Source organism: Engraulis encrasicolus, chromosome 9 (genome assembly GCF_034702125.1).
Source record: "Engraulis encrasicolus isolate BLACKSEA-1 chromosome 9, IST_EnEncr_1.0, whole genome shotgun sequence".
Classification (NCBI taxonomy): Eukaryota; Metazoa; Chordata; class Actinopteri; order Clupeiformes; family Engraulidae; genus Engraulis; species Engraulis encrasicolus.
The window spans coordinates 17,459,892-17,477,197 of NC_085865.1; the positions used below are offsets into that span (position 1 = coordinate 17,459,892).

Below are 17,306 nucleotides of genomic sequence, written 5' to 3' on the forward strand. Positions count from 1 at the left end.
TTAATCTAAATTTCAACACATTTTCCACAGAGTGATTTTACTGTGCATAGAATTTTTTTATCACACAGCTGAGGCAATATGTTTTTATTGGGTAGCTTTATGCAGCAAAATGTCCATTTCTATTCAGGGCTGAATTGGGCGATAAATAGGGCCCGGGCACTTTCGGATTTAAGGGGGCCCCCTCATTATTATTAGTGCCGGAGAACTGACTCACCGGTGGGCCCCGCACCCTCATGGGCCCCTATTTTCAGTAATGTAAAAAATAAAACAATGGGGGCCCACGAGGGTGCGGGGCTCACCGGGAAATGCCCGCCATGCCAGATGGCCAGTCCAGCCCTGTTTCTATTCAAGATTTTGACTATCACCATTATTTTCTATTTTCATGAGGCTGGTGGCCCCGGTAGACTTCATCCAAATTTCAAAATAGTTTACACAGTGTGTTTTTACTGGGTGTAGAACATTTTTACTATAGGGCCAAGGCCATATCTTTTCATAGGGGGCAACTAATGCACCCTAATGGTGGTGCTAAGTATTCATGAAAAAGGTAACATTAGTGAATGGGTAGCATGAATTCTGGAAATAAACAACTAAGAATCTTACACAGTGTACATTTAAAAGCAGTGCAAAAACTGATGAAACAGACGGTTAGAATGAAACAGAAATTTGAAAGTGTACTTCCATTCTGGAAGGTAACAGAGATTAAGAGCATAAACCAAAACAAACACTGCAATGGCCACAGGTACGTTACCAATGTCGTTGAGGACTCTCTGCCGATCACACGCACACGAAGACAATACGTTTCAGCTGGACCGTCCAGATCAACATCCTGGAAAACAGTAAACAAAACCCATGATTGAAGCCATAAGCGGTATTTGTGGGCGCAAGTTTGGGGCATTTCTGTCCACCCTAACACACCCAGAGATGGGAAAAGTAGTATAGTAGTATATTTAGTATAGTTTATGAAAGGTATGAGGAGGATGTTGACTTGTGTGCCCTCACACTGCCTGTTTAGGCAATTGAATGTGAGATCAAACTGATGTTCAATTACCTCTCTTCGTTTTTGGTGTGGCTATGACCCCATTCTGGAGTATGTTTCTCATCAGCATCATTGGTAACTACAGTAAAAACTTTGCTTGCATGCAATTTCCCATTGGCAAAATACCAAGTCGCTAACTAACAACGGTGCTTTTGAGAAACAGGGTCATGATCTTTTCACGAGTGTTGGTGAGAAACTTTACACATACAGCTAAGTATACAGTGTGCAAAATTGTTACAATACATTACATTACACTTAGCTGACGCTTTCATGTATTCAAAGCGACTTACATTTATTACTTTTCAGGGTATTGGTTACAGGCCCTGGCGCAATGTGGGGTTAGGTGCCTTGCCTTAGGCACTTTAGCCATGGATGGAGATGTAGTGACAGGTGAGGGGAGATTCAAACCTGCAACCAATAGATTGAAAAACCACTAGGCCACGGCTGCCCCACCAGCACAATTATTAGTATTTTGAACATATTGGCCCTTTTAGGCACATTGTCAACCAAAAATTGCATGAGAGAGAAAGATATGTCAAACCCCACCCATCCAATGCAAAAGAGTCTGCTCAAAGTTTGGTCTCCTAAGGGGGAGTTGTCTAAGGTGAAACTATGAGAAAACTATTACCCTACAGCACGATCGTATTCCAGAACTAAAACCTATATTGAGTTTAAGTTTTCTTCTAAGATAACTTCTACTGCTTCAGTAATGCGGCCTTCGCAATGTGCCACAGCAAGTGCAACACCCTCATGGGTAGATAGAGACCTGCAGAGATCTACAAATCAGAGATGACTGGTGTTGGATTGAACGTGAAATTTGGCAAAGGGTTTGTGATGATGTGAGGGTGCTTTAGCAAAGCTGGAATTGGGCAGATTCGTGTTTGCAAAGAACACATAACTGAGGCCAAGATGGCACATCAATGCAAGAAGGTTTGGTGTGTCCTCCAGCAGTGTCCAGAACGTGGATGAGATGCCAGGAGACATGTCAGGTAGCACAGGAGGAGCCCACCAGAGCCCAACAAAATGAGCCTCGCAGGCCACTGATGTGTGCGATCTCCCTATGCCACCTAATAACGAAAAAGACAGATCTAGCTGCCGAGTTGTAACATACCACTTTGTCTGGCTCTTCATTCAGGTAGACCGTCAGCTCCTCAGCATGCACTCCCTCTTCACATCAATGTTGTCAGTCTGCGTATGAGGGCCGGTCAATGTATGCCAGGAAACAAACATGCAGGAAAAAACATTTTAACCAACAGGAAGAATAAACGCAGTACAGGTACAACCACATTAAACAAAGGACACATCTCATTTATCTAGTAGCGTAGTGTATCGTTGGTACTGGCAGTGAAGTGGTACAGTACGTCACTGTTTGATATGGCATGGTGCAGCTCTGACACTTTTCCATTAGCCCCAAGTACTCGGTACCATTTCAGCACTCAGCCCTGGTTCCAAACGTACTGAAGTGATGCCAAAATGTGACGTCTGACCTTAAAAAGGTACACTGTGCAGGAAATGGTCAAAAAAGGTACTGCAACTACGCTGCTAATTGAAACTGGGCTGCCTATTGCCAAATTTGACCTTTTCATGAAAGCTTACCAAGTAATAAACTAATATTTTCTAGTATGGCCCAAATACAGTCATTTCTGCAGCTAAAAATGACTATTTCTGGAAATTCAAAATGGCGGACCATGGAGAAGATCCCCCTTTTCATGTATGAAAATAGCAATTTTTCCGTCATAATGAATACTTAGAATTTGATGGTGGTGGTAAGTATTCATGAAAAAGGTAACATCAGTGAATGGGTAGCATGAATTCCGGAAATAAACAACTAAAACTCGTACACAGTGTACCTTTAATTCCCCTGATCATTTCATGGGAATCGCAAGCCAGACAGACATGAGAATCAAATAAAAAAATAAAAAAATAATAAAACAGAGCAGCAACCACATCAACTGACCTGCAAAAGACTGTTATATCATTGCCCAGGACTGCTGTGTGTAAAGCCAGCTGTAGTTAGAACTGAGGTAAAGACAATGAGTTCAAAACTGGCTGAAGGATTGAAATTAGTGGGAGAAATGCAATATGATCCAAGACACCCTACTTCTCCCCATTACATTAGATCTTGAAATTTTAGCATTACTGTGATGCATGGCAGTGTGCATGTTTTACCTGAGTCATGGGCACCAGGATCCTCTGTATCTTCCTTGCATGAGAAGCACCTTTCTTGCTGAAGACCCGGAGCAGTGTTGTTGAAAGACCATCCAGCTCTGAGAAGAAATTCAACAGCAAACCAACTGTCATGATCCTCTTGAACTTGGCACTTAACTTGAAACAGGGCACAAAACACATACCTACAAAATACTTGTAACTTAAGACTTGTGACAAAGGTTACAAAAAGGCCTGATGGTCTTACTAAAATGAGGAAATAAACACACAAAAAAATCAACAAATAACTTACCTCGCACATGTTAAAAAGAGCAAGCCATCTGGATTTAAAAACTGCAATCGTGGGGGCATCACAAATTACTTCATGCCTTCAATGAGCAAAGGTCTTGGTCAGTTGAGCTGAGGACCCAAACGTCTTGAATTTCTGTTGTGACCAGAAAGACAGATAAACTAATATAGGTGAAGGAGACAGCTATGAATGTAAAAATGTAAAATAATTACAACAGATTTTACACACACACACACACACACACACACACACACACACACACACACACACACACACACACACACACACACACAAGCTAATAGTCATAGATTAGATACTACACAAGAACTTTCATCACCTTTTTCAGGGGCACCTTGTGAGAGGTAGCTGAGGTGAGGACCCTACAAACATCTTGAATGCTGAGGAATTAATATAGGTGAAAGAGACAGTTATGCAGAGAACAAAAACCCAAATAATAGTAACATATTCTACAAAGAAATTCAGTAAATGATTAATTACAAAAAATAACAAATTAACAGTATTTATATTTGCAACAATATGCATTTCTACCTCACTCAAGGTACAGTATATATTGAATGTAAATGCACTGGAATATCCTAAAGTGATCATTGATACAAAAAACTTGCTATGTCCTTTTTACACAACAAATGTAGAAGATCGAGTTTGAGGGAATGAGGGACAGAAGGGCGTTTGCATGTGTGTTTCACTAGATACTACTGGGATTTACTTTGAACTATTTCAAAGGTCATAGCCAATTAGGCCTACATACATTGGTAAGTGACCCACGACATGAATCAAACCAGCTGCAAACTGCAGCATCTAGTTCTACACACGACGCACCCATTCAAACGCGCACCCATACACAAGCACACACAGCCCCTTCTGTCACGCAGTCTCACGTCTCGTCTTTTTTCAAACCGAAAAGTTCCACCGGCTAATCAACATTTACTGTGGCCGTACACACACAGTCAGATGGAGCAAATACCAAAAATCAGCGGTAACTTTACTTCCCCTGTGTCATTGATGTGTGTAGAGCTACTGATGGTATCTACGACTGTCCTGGATACATTTGAAATCAGACGCACACGGGTCTCGCAACGTTAATGAACCAGCTGTTGTCACCTAGCATAAATTAGCTAGCTGCCCGTTATGGGCTGCCAGGTAGTTTCTTTCGCTATAACTCGCAAAGTAACCGAAAATAATGTCACACATGCAAACATGCATACAGTACAACATGGGTGACAGCTTCCAAACTCCCAACAATAGTTAAAACAAGGAGACTATATCGATAATTAGCCGCTAACCAGTTTGAATTGGTGAGAATTAGCCAGCTAAGCTTACTCTCTTGCTCATAAAACGTATGCCTTGATGCCAAAACTAAGTACACTAACGAAACGGGTGATATAAATGTGATTCTAGGAAAGTCATGATAAATGCAAACAGCCTAGTGGTTTACTTTTTTTGACTTACCCGCCTTCAGAGTGTCCGCGGATATGTATTCAGTCAAAGAACTCGGCAAGCTCGTTGTTTCCGGCTGCCACACACAATCCGCACACTACTGCCACCATCTGTTCTGGCGTTGTAAAAGCCATTGGTCATCTTATCCAAAGGAATTAGGTTGTGACAACATTACTGGATTTGGGAAGTCGTTGGTTATTGGGCATCATGCTAAAGTTACATAACTTCATTATGCCCAATCACAAAACATAATTATTCATGGTAGAAGTGACATGTTTCCCTTTGATTAATTTAACATACACAACATATGGCTTTTTTCAGTGCAGTTGTGTCATATCATGTAACCCTCACCAGGCTAAAAACTATTTCACAAATACAGTACATACAGTATATGCCTTGCTTCAAAACACACAATAGGAGAGTCCCGCCATTTTCTGTTATTCTCTGCGAGTAATTCCCTGTGAATCCGTTGTAAGGTAGGCCTATTTGTTGTGAAGATGTCCACAACATAAAAGGTAGGCAGTGCAAGAAGCATATGCATAGCATGTCTTAGAGAAAACTCGCAAATGTGGCTGGAGCAAGCAGTCATCCCATCACTTTTCAAAGCTGCTACCATCATACCCGTGCCGAAGAAATCATCACCATCATGCTTCAATGACTACCGTCCTGTAGCACTGACGCCCATAATCATGAAGTGCTTCGAACGGCTAGTCCTGTCACACATCAAAGCCACCCTACCCCCCACCCTGGACCCCTACCAGTTCGCATACCGAGCCAAGCGATCCACGGAGGATGCAATCTGCTCTGCCCTCCATCCAGCCCTCACCCACTTGGACAATAAAGACTCATATGTGAGAATGCTGTTCATTGACTTCAGCTCAGCATTCAATACCATAATACCACAACAACTCATCAGAAAACTGGACAAACTAGGTTTCAGCACCTCCCTCTGCAACTGGCTGCTGGACTTCCTGATGCAGAGACCACAAGCAGTACGGGTAGGGAATAACACCTCAAGCACCCTGACCCTGAGCACGGGGGCTCCGCAAGGTTGTGTTCTCAGCCCCCTGCTGTTCACGCTGCTGACACATGACTGCACAACGACCCACAGCACTAACCATCTAGTGAAGTTTGCGGATGATACAACACTGGTGGGCCTCATCACTAAGGGCGATGAGACCCACTACAGAGAAGAAGTAGACCTGCTGGCCAGATGGTGCAAAGACAACAACCTCCTGCTGAATGTCAACAAGACCAAGGAGATTGTTGTCAACTTTCAGAGGGTCCAAAAACAACTGCCACCACTGACCATCGACGGTGATGCTGTGGAGAGAGTGAGCAGCACCAAGTTCCTTGGAGTGCACATCAGCGACGACCTCTCTTGGACCACCAACACTACATCACTGGCGAAGAAGGCCCATCAGCGTCTCTACTTCTTGCGCAAACTAAAGAAGGCAAGTGCTACACCCTCCATCATGACAACATTCTACAGAGGAACCATAGAGAGCGTCGTGTCCAGCTGCATCACAGTGTGGGGAGGAAGCTGCACGGAGAAAAACAGGAAGACACTCCAGCGTGTTGTGAACACAGCGAAGAAGATCATTGGAGTACCACTCCCCTCCCTGCAGGACATTTACACCGCACGCCTCACCCGAAAAGCACTGATGATCATCAAAGACACAAGCCACCCTGCACACAAACTGTTCAGCCTCCTGCCCTCTGGAAAGAGGTACAGGCGCCTCCGTTCCCGTACCACCAGGCTTACAAGCAGCACGATGCATCAAGCAATCAAGATACTGAACACTCAACCCACTCTCCCTTCACTGTCAGCCTCTAGCCAGCCAGGCCACTGACAACGCTCCCCCCCCTCATCCCCACCACCATATCTGCGACTGAACACTCCACCTGCACTACTACATCTGTGACTGAACTTTCAACCTGCACTAACTCAAAACATACACATGCACACACACACACACACACACACACACACACACACACACACACACACACACACACACACACACACACACACACACACACACACACACACACACACACACACACACACACACACTGCACTTTCTGCACTAAACCCAAACATACACACACTGACACACAACTCATACTCACACACATACACACACACACACACACACACACACATACACAGGTACACACACACAGACGCACACCGCACTTTCTACCTGCACTAAACACACACACACACACACACACACACACACACACACACACACACACACACACACACACACGCACACAAAACACATACAAACACACACACACACATACTGCTGCTGGTGTATTTAAATAAAAACCTTTTTAAATTATTTATTTCTTCAAATGCTACTATTACTATGTCAGAACGCTATAAAGGACTTTTAGGAAAAAGAACAACAAAATACCTCCTCTTAATGTATGTTCTCTACAAGTCTTCTGTTGTCCAGTCTTGCACTTTAAATGTCTGTATGAGCAATGTCTACGTCCATACTGTCTATGTCCATGTATGAGTACTGTCTATGTCTATACTGTCTATGTCCTTACCTAGATTAGTCTATGTCTGCATGGGAGAGCAAGAAACGCAATTTCAAATTCTTTGTATGACCAGTGCATGTAAAGAAATTGACAATAAACTTGACTTGACTTGACTTGACTTGTACAGTGTTTGAAGTGGAAGACTAGACATGTGAAAGATATAAAAGCATGCTAAAAGCATGTTCATTGTGCACGGCAAGGCAAGCAGCGGAAGCCCTGCCATTGTATCCATAAGATCTAACTGCATGGATCATGCACATGTCTCGTGGCAGTAGCCTGAGCAACAACACATGACTTTCTTACCTTGACAGTGCTGAACTACTGTATGTTAGCACGGAATACTAAAAGCACTGTGACTAGACGACAGTAGTATTTGCTGATCTTTCATGTATTCCAACAGATCAGGAATAAAATTGGGGACCATGATAGCATACTATCCTCCTCATGCCAAATAAGCATCATTGATCATCAACTCTCAAACATTCTGACAATGGGAGGATTCCCAGTTAAAGCTCTGTATTTAATTCTGCTTTATCAACAATTTTGGACGTTCCACACATGCGCGTTGGGCACGCGATGACGCTTTTTTTCAATTTAAAGAGACTATGTGACTATAAATGCTGTGGCTACGATAGGCCTATATTGATGTAAAAATGTACCACAAACTGATGTAGCACAAGAAAGTTACTCTAGCCTACATTATCTTTTGACCGCTCCATGTTATAAGATAGCCAGGTATGCTGACAGTGCTAGCATGTTCACTACAACATGTTTACTACCAAGGGTGTTTGTCCAAAGTATTTATCCAGGCTATGAATACTAATCTTGGAATGTATATTACCAGCTGTCCCGGTAGTACAGGGAACTCCTGAAGCTTGGCGACCACGGCTCTACGTCAAATTTTGCTAGGCCTGCACGTGCATACTCTGTCCAATCGAAATGCTTTCTCAACCCCAAACATTTATTTTGAATTAAATGAAAGTGCAATGTAAACTCGTCGGAAAACAACTTTAATTCCGAAGAATTTAGTTTGGAATTAATAATTCGGAATTAAAACCAGTATGTACATGTAGCCAATCTCTGCAAACTTTCACAAACATTTTTGTCCTGAAGGTATGGTAACTCAAGTTAAAATACAGTATATTAAAAGCCTAAATGACAGTGCAATTCTGAGGTTCTGAGAACAGAATGTAATCAGATGTCCTTTGCATAAACAGGCCAACAGAAAGAAACTTTGTATGAGATCTATCAAATAGTCATAAATTATTCAAATGGTAACGGCTTTTCTAAATGACAATAACGAAAGCATAAAATGCTAAATCTCAAGAGGAGGCTTTGAAGAATGAAGGGCCGGCAGACTGATTAAAAGAGCTGCCCTTAGGCTTCTAAGGTGAGAGGTTTCCATTTTCAAATGAAAAATTGTTTTATGACATACCATACAGACACAAAGACACTCACATACCCATTATTCCAATAATATGACATGATTTAATGAGAAGGAAATAAATTAGGATTTTTTTTCATTAAGTTTTTGTAAGAACAGATTGTACGATTGGAGGGGAAAGAAAAAATAAACCTCATCACAATGTGATTGTATCTGTAGTTCATGTTTAATGCAAATAATTCAATAGTGGCTGATTGGGGATCTGCTGTGATAGCATCTTTTGTATGCGAGGGCTGTCAATGAGGCACGAAGCATATGCACTCAAAATTATTTCATGTACGAATTCAAAACAACCTATCTGACATTTCTTTCCTTGTGTTTGTCTTACGTAAATTGGAACACTTAACATACGTGTGTAATAGTCGCTTTTCATTCTTCAATTAGCAATACACAGATAACTGTTGCATTTTAATGGAACAAATGCTATGTCTGTTGCAAATTGTCCCTGGGTACCATAGCTAACCCTGAGTCAGCCCTTTGCTGCCTGTTAGTTATAGGCTAAAGAAGATGAATTTTCTTCGATCCAGCTCTGGTGTACATGACACTGCCGTACCATATGCTTTCGGCTTGCTGCTATTTAGCAGTGCTGGGAGTAACGGCATTAGACTATAACAACGTTTCTAACGGAGCCTCATTTTGAGTAACGGAATAATTACTTAATTACTTCATCCATAATTATAACACCGTTACTGTTACTCGGGAGGTACAGTCGGTCCCCCTACAATGCACACCCTTTACCGAGGTAATGCCACGTCATCCACCTCGGTACGTACCGGGCCTAGCTGCAGTGTACCCAAACAACCGCCGGGTGGCACTTGGGAGCGCTCGCTCAATACCCATTCACTCACACGCACACACGGGCGCGCACACATACACATACACATACACATACACACTCTCTCTCTTTCTCTCTCTCACTCTCTCTCTCTTGTTCATATCAGATAACCATAGCACAGAGTGGTGAAGAAGCGCAAATGTGTTGGCAACATTTATTACCATATGGAATATTTTAGACAATGTTGACGGCATATTAATATGCTCATATTCACCAGCACGCACCGATTCAGCGGATAACGACATGCCTAATTAAATTGTGTGAGAACACCTCCAGGAAGTAAGAAGAGTCATAAAAAGAATAAATAGCCTAATGAATTTTCTTTTCTTTTTTTTATGATGATCGGATGAATTGCTATTAATGTGCAAGCTCTAGCCTATGTGTAGACGTAAATTGAAGCCACAAGCCCCGATACCGATTCTCGCATCGCAAGATTTGAAACGTCTAATATTGCAACTTCAAACTTGTTATCTGGGTGTGGATACTTTTTTCATTTGGTAAAAATTATGGAGAGTGCAATAGGGGGCCTAAACCTCACTGCAGTAACCTACAGCGCCGCGTTTGAGTGTTTAAGCGTTGGCTATTTATCTTACATCGCCAACAGCTGGGGCGATAACCTAACCTACACTTCCGTAATCAATGCTTAATTTGTAAATCACAAGGTACCGGAACGCAAAAAACATATGACATCACAGCGACGGTGAGTTGGACAGAGGTCCCGGAACGCACAGAAAAACTATAATTACGCAAACGAATACAAAAAAAAAAAACAGATGCAATTCCCTGCATTTGAACGACATTGAGTCCCATGTCAGCTCATATCCATACGTTTGTTTCTTAATACAAGGGACGGTTGGCAATCCAATGCCTATTTTAAACAACAGCCATAGCATAGGCTTTGTTGGCGACTTTGTTGCATATGATTTGGCTGATCCGCATGTGCTGTTGCGATATGCCACTTCACTGTTTCGAGAGCTCGCGCACTGATGGTAAGCAAGCTGCGATTTTCAGGGCTCGCGCACTGATGGTAAGCGAGCGGCGATTTTCCCGGTAGAGTTGGCTTTTCACACTGACTGTCTGCTCGCGCTGCGGTCCGGTTGAAAATCCCTCCGACCAATGTTTTATTTGGAGTGTGTAGGCCCTATTTGAATGAAATATCACATTGTCTTTGCTGTTTTCGTGCTCAAATTGACTTGTAAGCAACTGGCGGGTCTTGGGAGAGAAGATAACGCGTGGGCACACATGCTGAGCGCTCGCCAGCCGAGGAAGATCTCATCCTCTCACCCAGGCTGTCTTTTTCGCTAGGCAACATGACTGATCAATGCACCAAACGCAGCCCAGGTGCCACTAGAAATTAGTATGTCCAAAACCTTGTGTGCCGACCAAAATTTGATAAAAACTTTTAAACAATGTTTGGCACAGCCAGTGTCGTGCCGAAAAGCGAGTCCCTGCCAGAACAAGAGTGCCCTCATTGAAACCAATGTCATTTTTTGAGAGAAAAATATACTCATTTTTGCAGAATGAATTACATAATATATGAACTAAAATATGCTTATGAAATATTACTCGTCCTCCACTTAATATGAGCTATTTGACTGAAACTGCAACTTTTGTTATGACAATTAGGCTATTCGATTCCTTTATGGAAATAATAGCCTACTGAAATTGTAACCAGCTCTTTGTAGCCTAATTCTTCCAGAAGGAATGCAGATGCTTTATGGATATGCTTTCCATCCATGCACTCTCCGTGCAGGGGTGGTGGAAAGACACCAAACGTGCCATCACCACCCCCCCCCCGGACCCACGAAACCCACTGCGCTCCGAAGTTGAATTCCTTTTACTTTATTGCTATGTGTGCATAAAGCGCATGTTCGATTTGCTGTAATAGGCTACGACCAGTAGCCTCGACGTGTCTGTCTTTTCTTTTCCTTCTTTCAATATTTAGTAGGCTAACATATGTTTAAGCCTAAAAATATAATAAATAAATAGAAATAATTTGGTATCCATGTCTGGTTAGCGTCTGGGCATTTACCTGGTTCTCCGCACCATCTTATGACAATGTTGAACAATGTTGAACAAAAAAAACGGATGCACACACGTCATACTCTTTTATTACCTCATATTGTTTTTATTGTAGGCCTATTGATTTTTAATTCTGTGTATAGACAAATAAACGTAGGCTAAACTTGACATTTCAGTAAGAGTGTACATTTATTTTACAAGTATACAGAGTTTTAGTAGACAATGCCTACACAGCAGCCTTTACAAGTTGCCTAATGTAGGCTACACTGCAGATAAAGACAGCAGAAAACATCCTTTCTGCCCGGCTTAACCAGAATTGCGTTCCGTCCCTTTCGCTGTGTCTCCTGCGACTCGGCCTGTTGTTTGTGCAGTAGTGCGCTCTTTCCCTTCACCTACCAGTGGGCTCACCACCTAGATCGATGATTTGGTCGATGACTGTAGGCCTATCCAGGTGACTGGACACTTAAAAGACTTTGTAAGGATTTATTTTTAGGCATAGCCTACTTAGATTTTTTTTGAATGCCGCCTTTGTCCTGAGTGAATTCTGAATCAAGACCAGACTGCGTTGCTGCCACCCTTGTTGAGTCACTAGCCAACTGCACTTTTTGCACCATGGGATTTACAGTATGGACACGGGAGTAAGGACATTGAAGTAGGCTAGGCTAGGCCTACACCTGGACACTTAAAAGACTTTGTAAGGATTTATTTTTAGGCATAGTTTGATTTTTTGAACGCCTTTTTATTGATCTATGTTTTTATTGCTATTTGTAACATCACAACAAATAAACATTCAAACTTTTGAAACAATATCCATACTCTGCCTTGCATCTCTCGTGTGTGTGTGTGTGTGTGTGTGTGTGTGTGTGTGTGTGTGTGTGTGCGTGCGTGCGTGCGTGCGTGCGTGCGTGCGCGCGCGCGCTCGTGAAAAAAAAAACTCTTGGCCGCAAACTGTTAAACTCACACGGCTTGGAGGGGTGCTTACATAAATTTCAACTGACTACAGTCTTCAACTGTGTGACGCTATGAATGTTTGTCTGTGGGGGAGGGGGTGATTAAACCCCTACACGCACACAAAAGAGCTCGTGGTGTGACAGGTTATCCAGCCTCCGAAGAAGGAGTCATAGTTCACAAGTGTCCACAAGCACTAATAATAATAATAATAATTTTTTTTTAAAAAACGTCTTTTTTATTTAATTTAATTGTAGGTAGGCCTATGCAAACTGGATTGGGAGATGGTGAATGAAAGACAGAAAAAAGTCGAGTTTAAATTCACATGGTGGTCTTGTTTAGGGCTCACACTTGTGTTATTATCAAATGCCCTATCAAATGCCCAATGCTAAATAAAACGTGCAATTTGCTGACTGTATTTCTACTACTACTAAAACTGGGGGATGGACAAGCACGGAAGCACAAACACAGGCAGACGCCTGGAGGGGCGCTTACATAGATGTCAACTAACTACAGTCTTCAACTGTGTGACGGAGTGAATGTTTGTCTGTGGGGGAGGGGGTGATTAAACCCCCACACGCACACAAAAGAGCTCTCTCTCTCTCCAACAACACAAGAGGGAGTATTCGCATTGGACGCACTTGTTTAGTCCCTCACAATGTGTAGGGCCTATGCTTGGTTGCCATATTAAAATCAGCACACACAATCGAATCGAAAGTAGCCTATAGCCAAATATTTTAATTAAATTCGGGCGGTTGGTTGAATCATTCAACTAGCCTAATTAAAAATAGCCTATATAGTAGCCTATATAGGCTTACCACCAACAACAATTATGAAATAATGAAAACAAATTATACTATGTAGCCGCCTTAACAATAGAAGTAATTAGGCCTATTAATGAATTCGTTTGCCAAAAAAATAGGCCTAAGCAAAAAAAAAAAAAGAATTTCACACTTATCTTAACACTTATCATACTGTCACAGGTGGGGGGTGCGCGTTTGACAGCGGCACCCCCACTTAATACCAACTACCCCGAGGAGCATTGTACACATCAGGAAACACCAAGACAACAAAGTCATTTAAATCAAGTATTTATTTTCTATTTGGAGACATAGTTCTGTATGCATGCATGTGTGTGTGCGCGCGTGTGTGTGGATGTGTAACCAGTTCTCTGTCCGCGGGGTCCAATGGTCCAATGTCTCTGATCAGCACCTCAAACCTCTCACTCGGTCCGTGCGCATCGTAGCCTCCGACAGGTTGGGCGGGGCCACCTGGCTCGTCTGGGCACGCGGAGGCGGATCAGCTGGTGGAGATAGGAGAAGGGTAAACAGGCTTCCAGTCTCTGAATTCGTATGAATAACGCACAGGGGGATGCTAACTCCCATCACCAATTGTGAATAAAATATGCCTACACAGCACGAGTAACTAAGCTACTTATTTAAAGGAGCACACGTGAGCAGCACAGCAACCAACACAGCACACATAAAACGATGGTGTAGGGGTGGCCATCCTCGCTGCGCAAAAAGTATTTTCCGATCGTGCATTCGCTGGGTCCGGGAGTGAGAGAGTGAGTGAGTGACAGACAGAGCGGGCCAGGGGCAGCGCACACAGCGGGGAGGAGGCTTCAAGGTGAAGGCTATGGTGACCAGGCGTGGCACTTAACTTCGGTGGTGAGCGTCCTCCACCACCAGCTTTCCAACGCAACCTCTTCGTGACTCTGGCCGCAAACCTCGTTCAGGCAATATGCCGTCCGCGCCATTCGTAGTCGTCTGTTGCTTGTGTCGTCCAAAGGACCGAACGCGTGCCCCATCTTCTCCTGGCCCCATCCGGATACCGGCGTGCAGCTCACCCCCCTCCCAAAGCTGCCCCCCGGCCGCGGTAGTCTCTCCGACCCTTCTCTTGTGCGGTAGCTGTGCGTCTCGTCCTCCTCCGGATCCTCCTCGCCATCTTGCCACCTGCATTCAAAAAGCCCATACCCACCCCGTACACCCAATCACCTTTCTCCCTCTTCCCATTGGCACCTGCAAACATTTGCAATCAGTGAGAATAACAGTTAGTCCAAGTTTGTCACCCCCGTGACAATACGACTGCTGTGTTTTTTTTTTTGTTTGTTTTTTTTTTAAAGGCAGTGCACAGCCTTTTGTGACACGTCGTGGTGTGACAGGTTATCCAGCCTCCAAAGAAGCGGTCACAAGTGTTCACAATCCGTTCCTGGCATGAATGCAGAATAATAAAAACAAAACACCGTCGACTGGCGGTCTTGTTTAGGGCTCGCGCGTGTGTTATTATCAAATGCCCAATGTTACGTGCAACACAATGTCGTCGCCAAATTTAAAATTCGATCTCTCTCATGCTGGCGTTACGGGACACACTTAATTACAATGGTGTTCCTGTCTGATTGAGTCGGTTTTAATTGTCTTTACCGGTTCAAATTGTAGTAGGTATGCAAACTCTGTATCCTGAGGATACCCGTTCCTGGCTTGAATAGTGCTGAAATAAGTTAGAGACGGATTGGGAGACGGTGAATGCAAGACAGAAAAAAAGTCGAGTTTAAATTCACATTGTGGTCTTGTTTAGGGCTCACACTTGTGTTATTATCAAATGCCCTATCAAATGCCCAATGCTAAATAAAACATGCAATTTGCTGACTGTATTTCTACTACTACTAAAACTGGGGGACGGGCAAGGACGGAAGCACACACAGACCACAGACACAGGCAGACGCTGCTCTGCAAAAGCGGTGCTATACTGCCCCCCGCATTCCGAATGGCCACAGGGTGTAATGATCACGGTACGCTGCCGCGGCCCGGCACGGTAATGAGCAGATTGAAGTTACACCATCTGTAACGTGAACACTAGAATTTAAAGAATGGCAGCACCAGTGTGCACTGGCTGCTGACAAAATCAAAGAGTAAATGGCAACGCCGCATAAATCTATTCCTAGTCGGCTTTTAATATGCTCACATTCACCCTTTTCATGCATGAGAACTAAATAGCTGAAGCGTGATTTGCTAAAAAAGTGTTAAGTGGGCGGAGTGTTGGCTATCTTGCTCCCACGCGCGTAAACACAAGTCATTCTACACAGAGTGCACAGGAAGCGCAGAAAGAATAGAAGAGACAACGGCAGTAAAGCCGCGAGGTTGCATGTTCTAACGGTAAATTTCGAAATTATTTCTCGCTAATTGCAGTCAAATGCAATAATGTTTATATCCAAAGTATACTGTGACTTGGAAACAAAGTTATGTCCGTAACGAGCGACTCTAATTTCACTAAGCACCTCTCAACATTGCATGTTGGCACACCTCCAAGCCCCTTGCAGCTAGTTTCAGCTGTTGCGAAGAGGGAGACAGAGGCAAGTCAAACCTGATTTAAAAGGACACAAGTGAGCTCAACAAAATAATCGCCAGGTATGTGGTTAAAAACATGTTTCCCCTATGCACTGTGGGGTCGGAGTTGTTAAGGACTCTTGTTGCAAAAAATCCATCTCGTGGAAGAGAAATGACCACATCCCTAAAAAAGGAATGGATTAACATTCACCATTGATAATAGGCCTAGGTCATGAAGATATTTGATAGTAGCATATTAAGCAAAAATAACATCACAGCCCAATTTAACTGTTCTTTCGTTTCTTTGACATTTTTGAGCAAAAAAAAAAGTAAAGCAAAAAATACTTTTCCTGGTAACTAGTTACTTAATAATAATAATAATAATAATAATAATAATAATAATAATAATAATAATAATAATAATTGTATTTGTATAGCACTGTGTCATACAAGGCATGTAACTCAAAGTGCTTAACAAATGGGAAAAAAACATCATTGTTAGAGATGGATTTAAAAGGAGAGGTATAGAGGAGAGGCAAAAATAGCAGGAAGGCATAGGAAGAAGAGATAGACAGAGATTGTAGAGTCATAAGGTCAACGTAGGTTAGGACCAGGATTCTTAGATGCGTAAGGTGGATGCTTAGGTCACCTAGGCTTGAGTGGAGTTTTGCACGTTTTTTCTTAGGCCCAATGAGCAACACTTCAGTTTTATCCTCATTTAATTTTAGGAAATTACTGTTCATCCAATCTGTGATGGCAGACATGCATTTAGTCAAGGCATGAATGGCAGTGGTTTGGCTAGGCTCGACAGAGATATATAATTGAGTGTCATCGGCATAGCTATGAAAATCAACATTGTGCTCTCTGATGATGGAGCCCAGGGGCAACATATAGAGAGAGAAGAGGAGAGGGCCCAAGCAACTACCCTGAGCAACTCCAAAAGGCACATCATACTTGTTGGAGACGTATTCTCCGATGGTGACAAAAAACTGCCTTCCTGTAATATATGTTTTGAACCACTCTAAGACGTGGCCGGACAGTCCTACCCAAGATTCAAGGCGGTCAATTAGTATGTTATGGTCTATCGTGTCAAAGGCTGCACTGAGGTCGAGGAGGATAAGTGCTGAAACTTTGTTAGCGGCAGTGCTGAGCCTAAGATCACTTATTATTTTGGTTAGTGCTGTTTCGGTGCTATGGTTGGCTCTAAAGCCTTTTATAGTGAAGTA

The 17,306-nt window shown here is 42.9% G+C and overlaps 1 long non-coding RNA gene across 2 annotated transcripts; it reads right to left on the reverse strand.

Moving 5' to 3' along the window:
* Nucleotides 1–515: 515 nt before the first annotated feature.
* On the reverse strand, nucleotides 516–5,262 carry LOC134455031 (uncharacterized). Of its 2 annotated transcripts, XR_010035979.1 has the most exons (6): nucleotides 4,962–5,262; nucleotides 3,829–3,889; nucleotides 3,495–3,626; nucleotides 3,206–3,303; nucleotides 2,148–2,224; nucleotides 516–826 (listed from the first exon to the last, which is right to left on the reverse strand). It is a non-coding gene; the product is annotated as an uncharacterized LOC134455031 (long non-coding RNA). The 2 variants fall into 2 exon arrangements; XR_010035978.1 differs by lacking the exon at nucleotides 4,962–5,262 and having other exon boundaries at nucleotides 3,829–4,206.
* Between the last annotated feature and the right edge of the window lie 12,044 nt (nucleotides 5,263–17,306).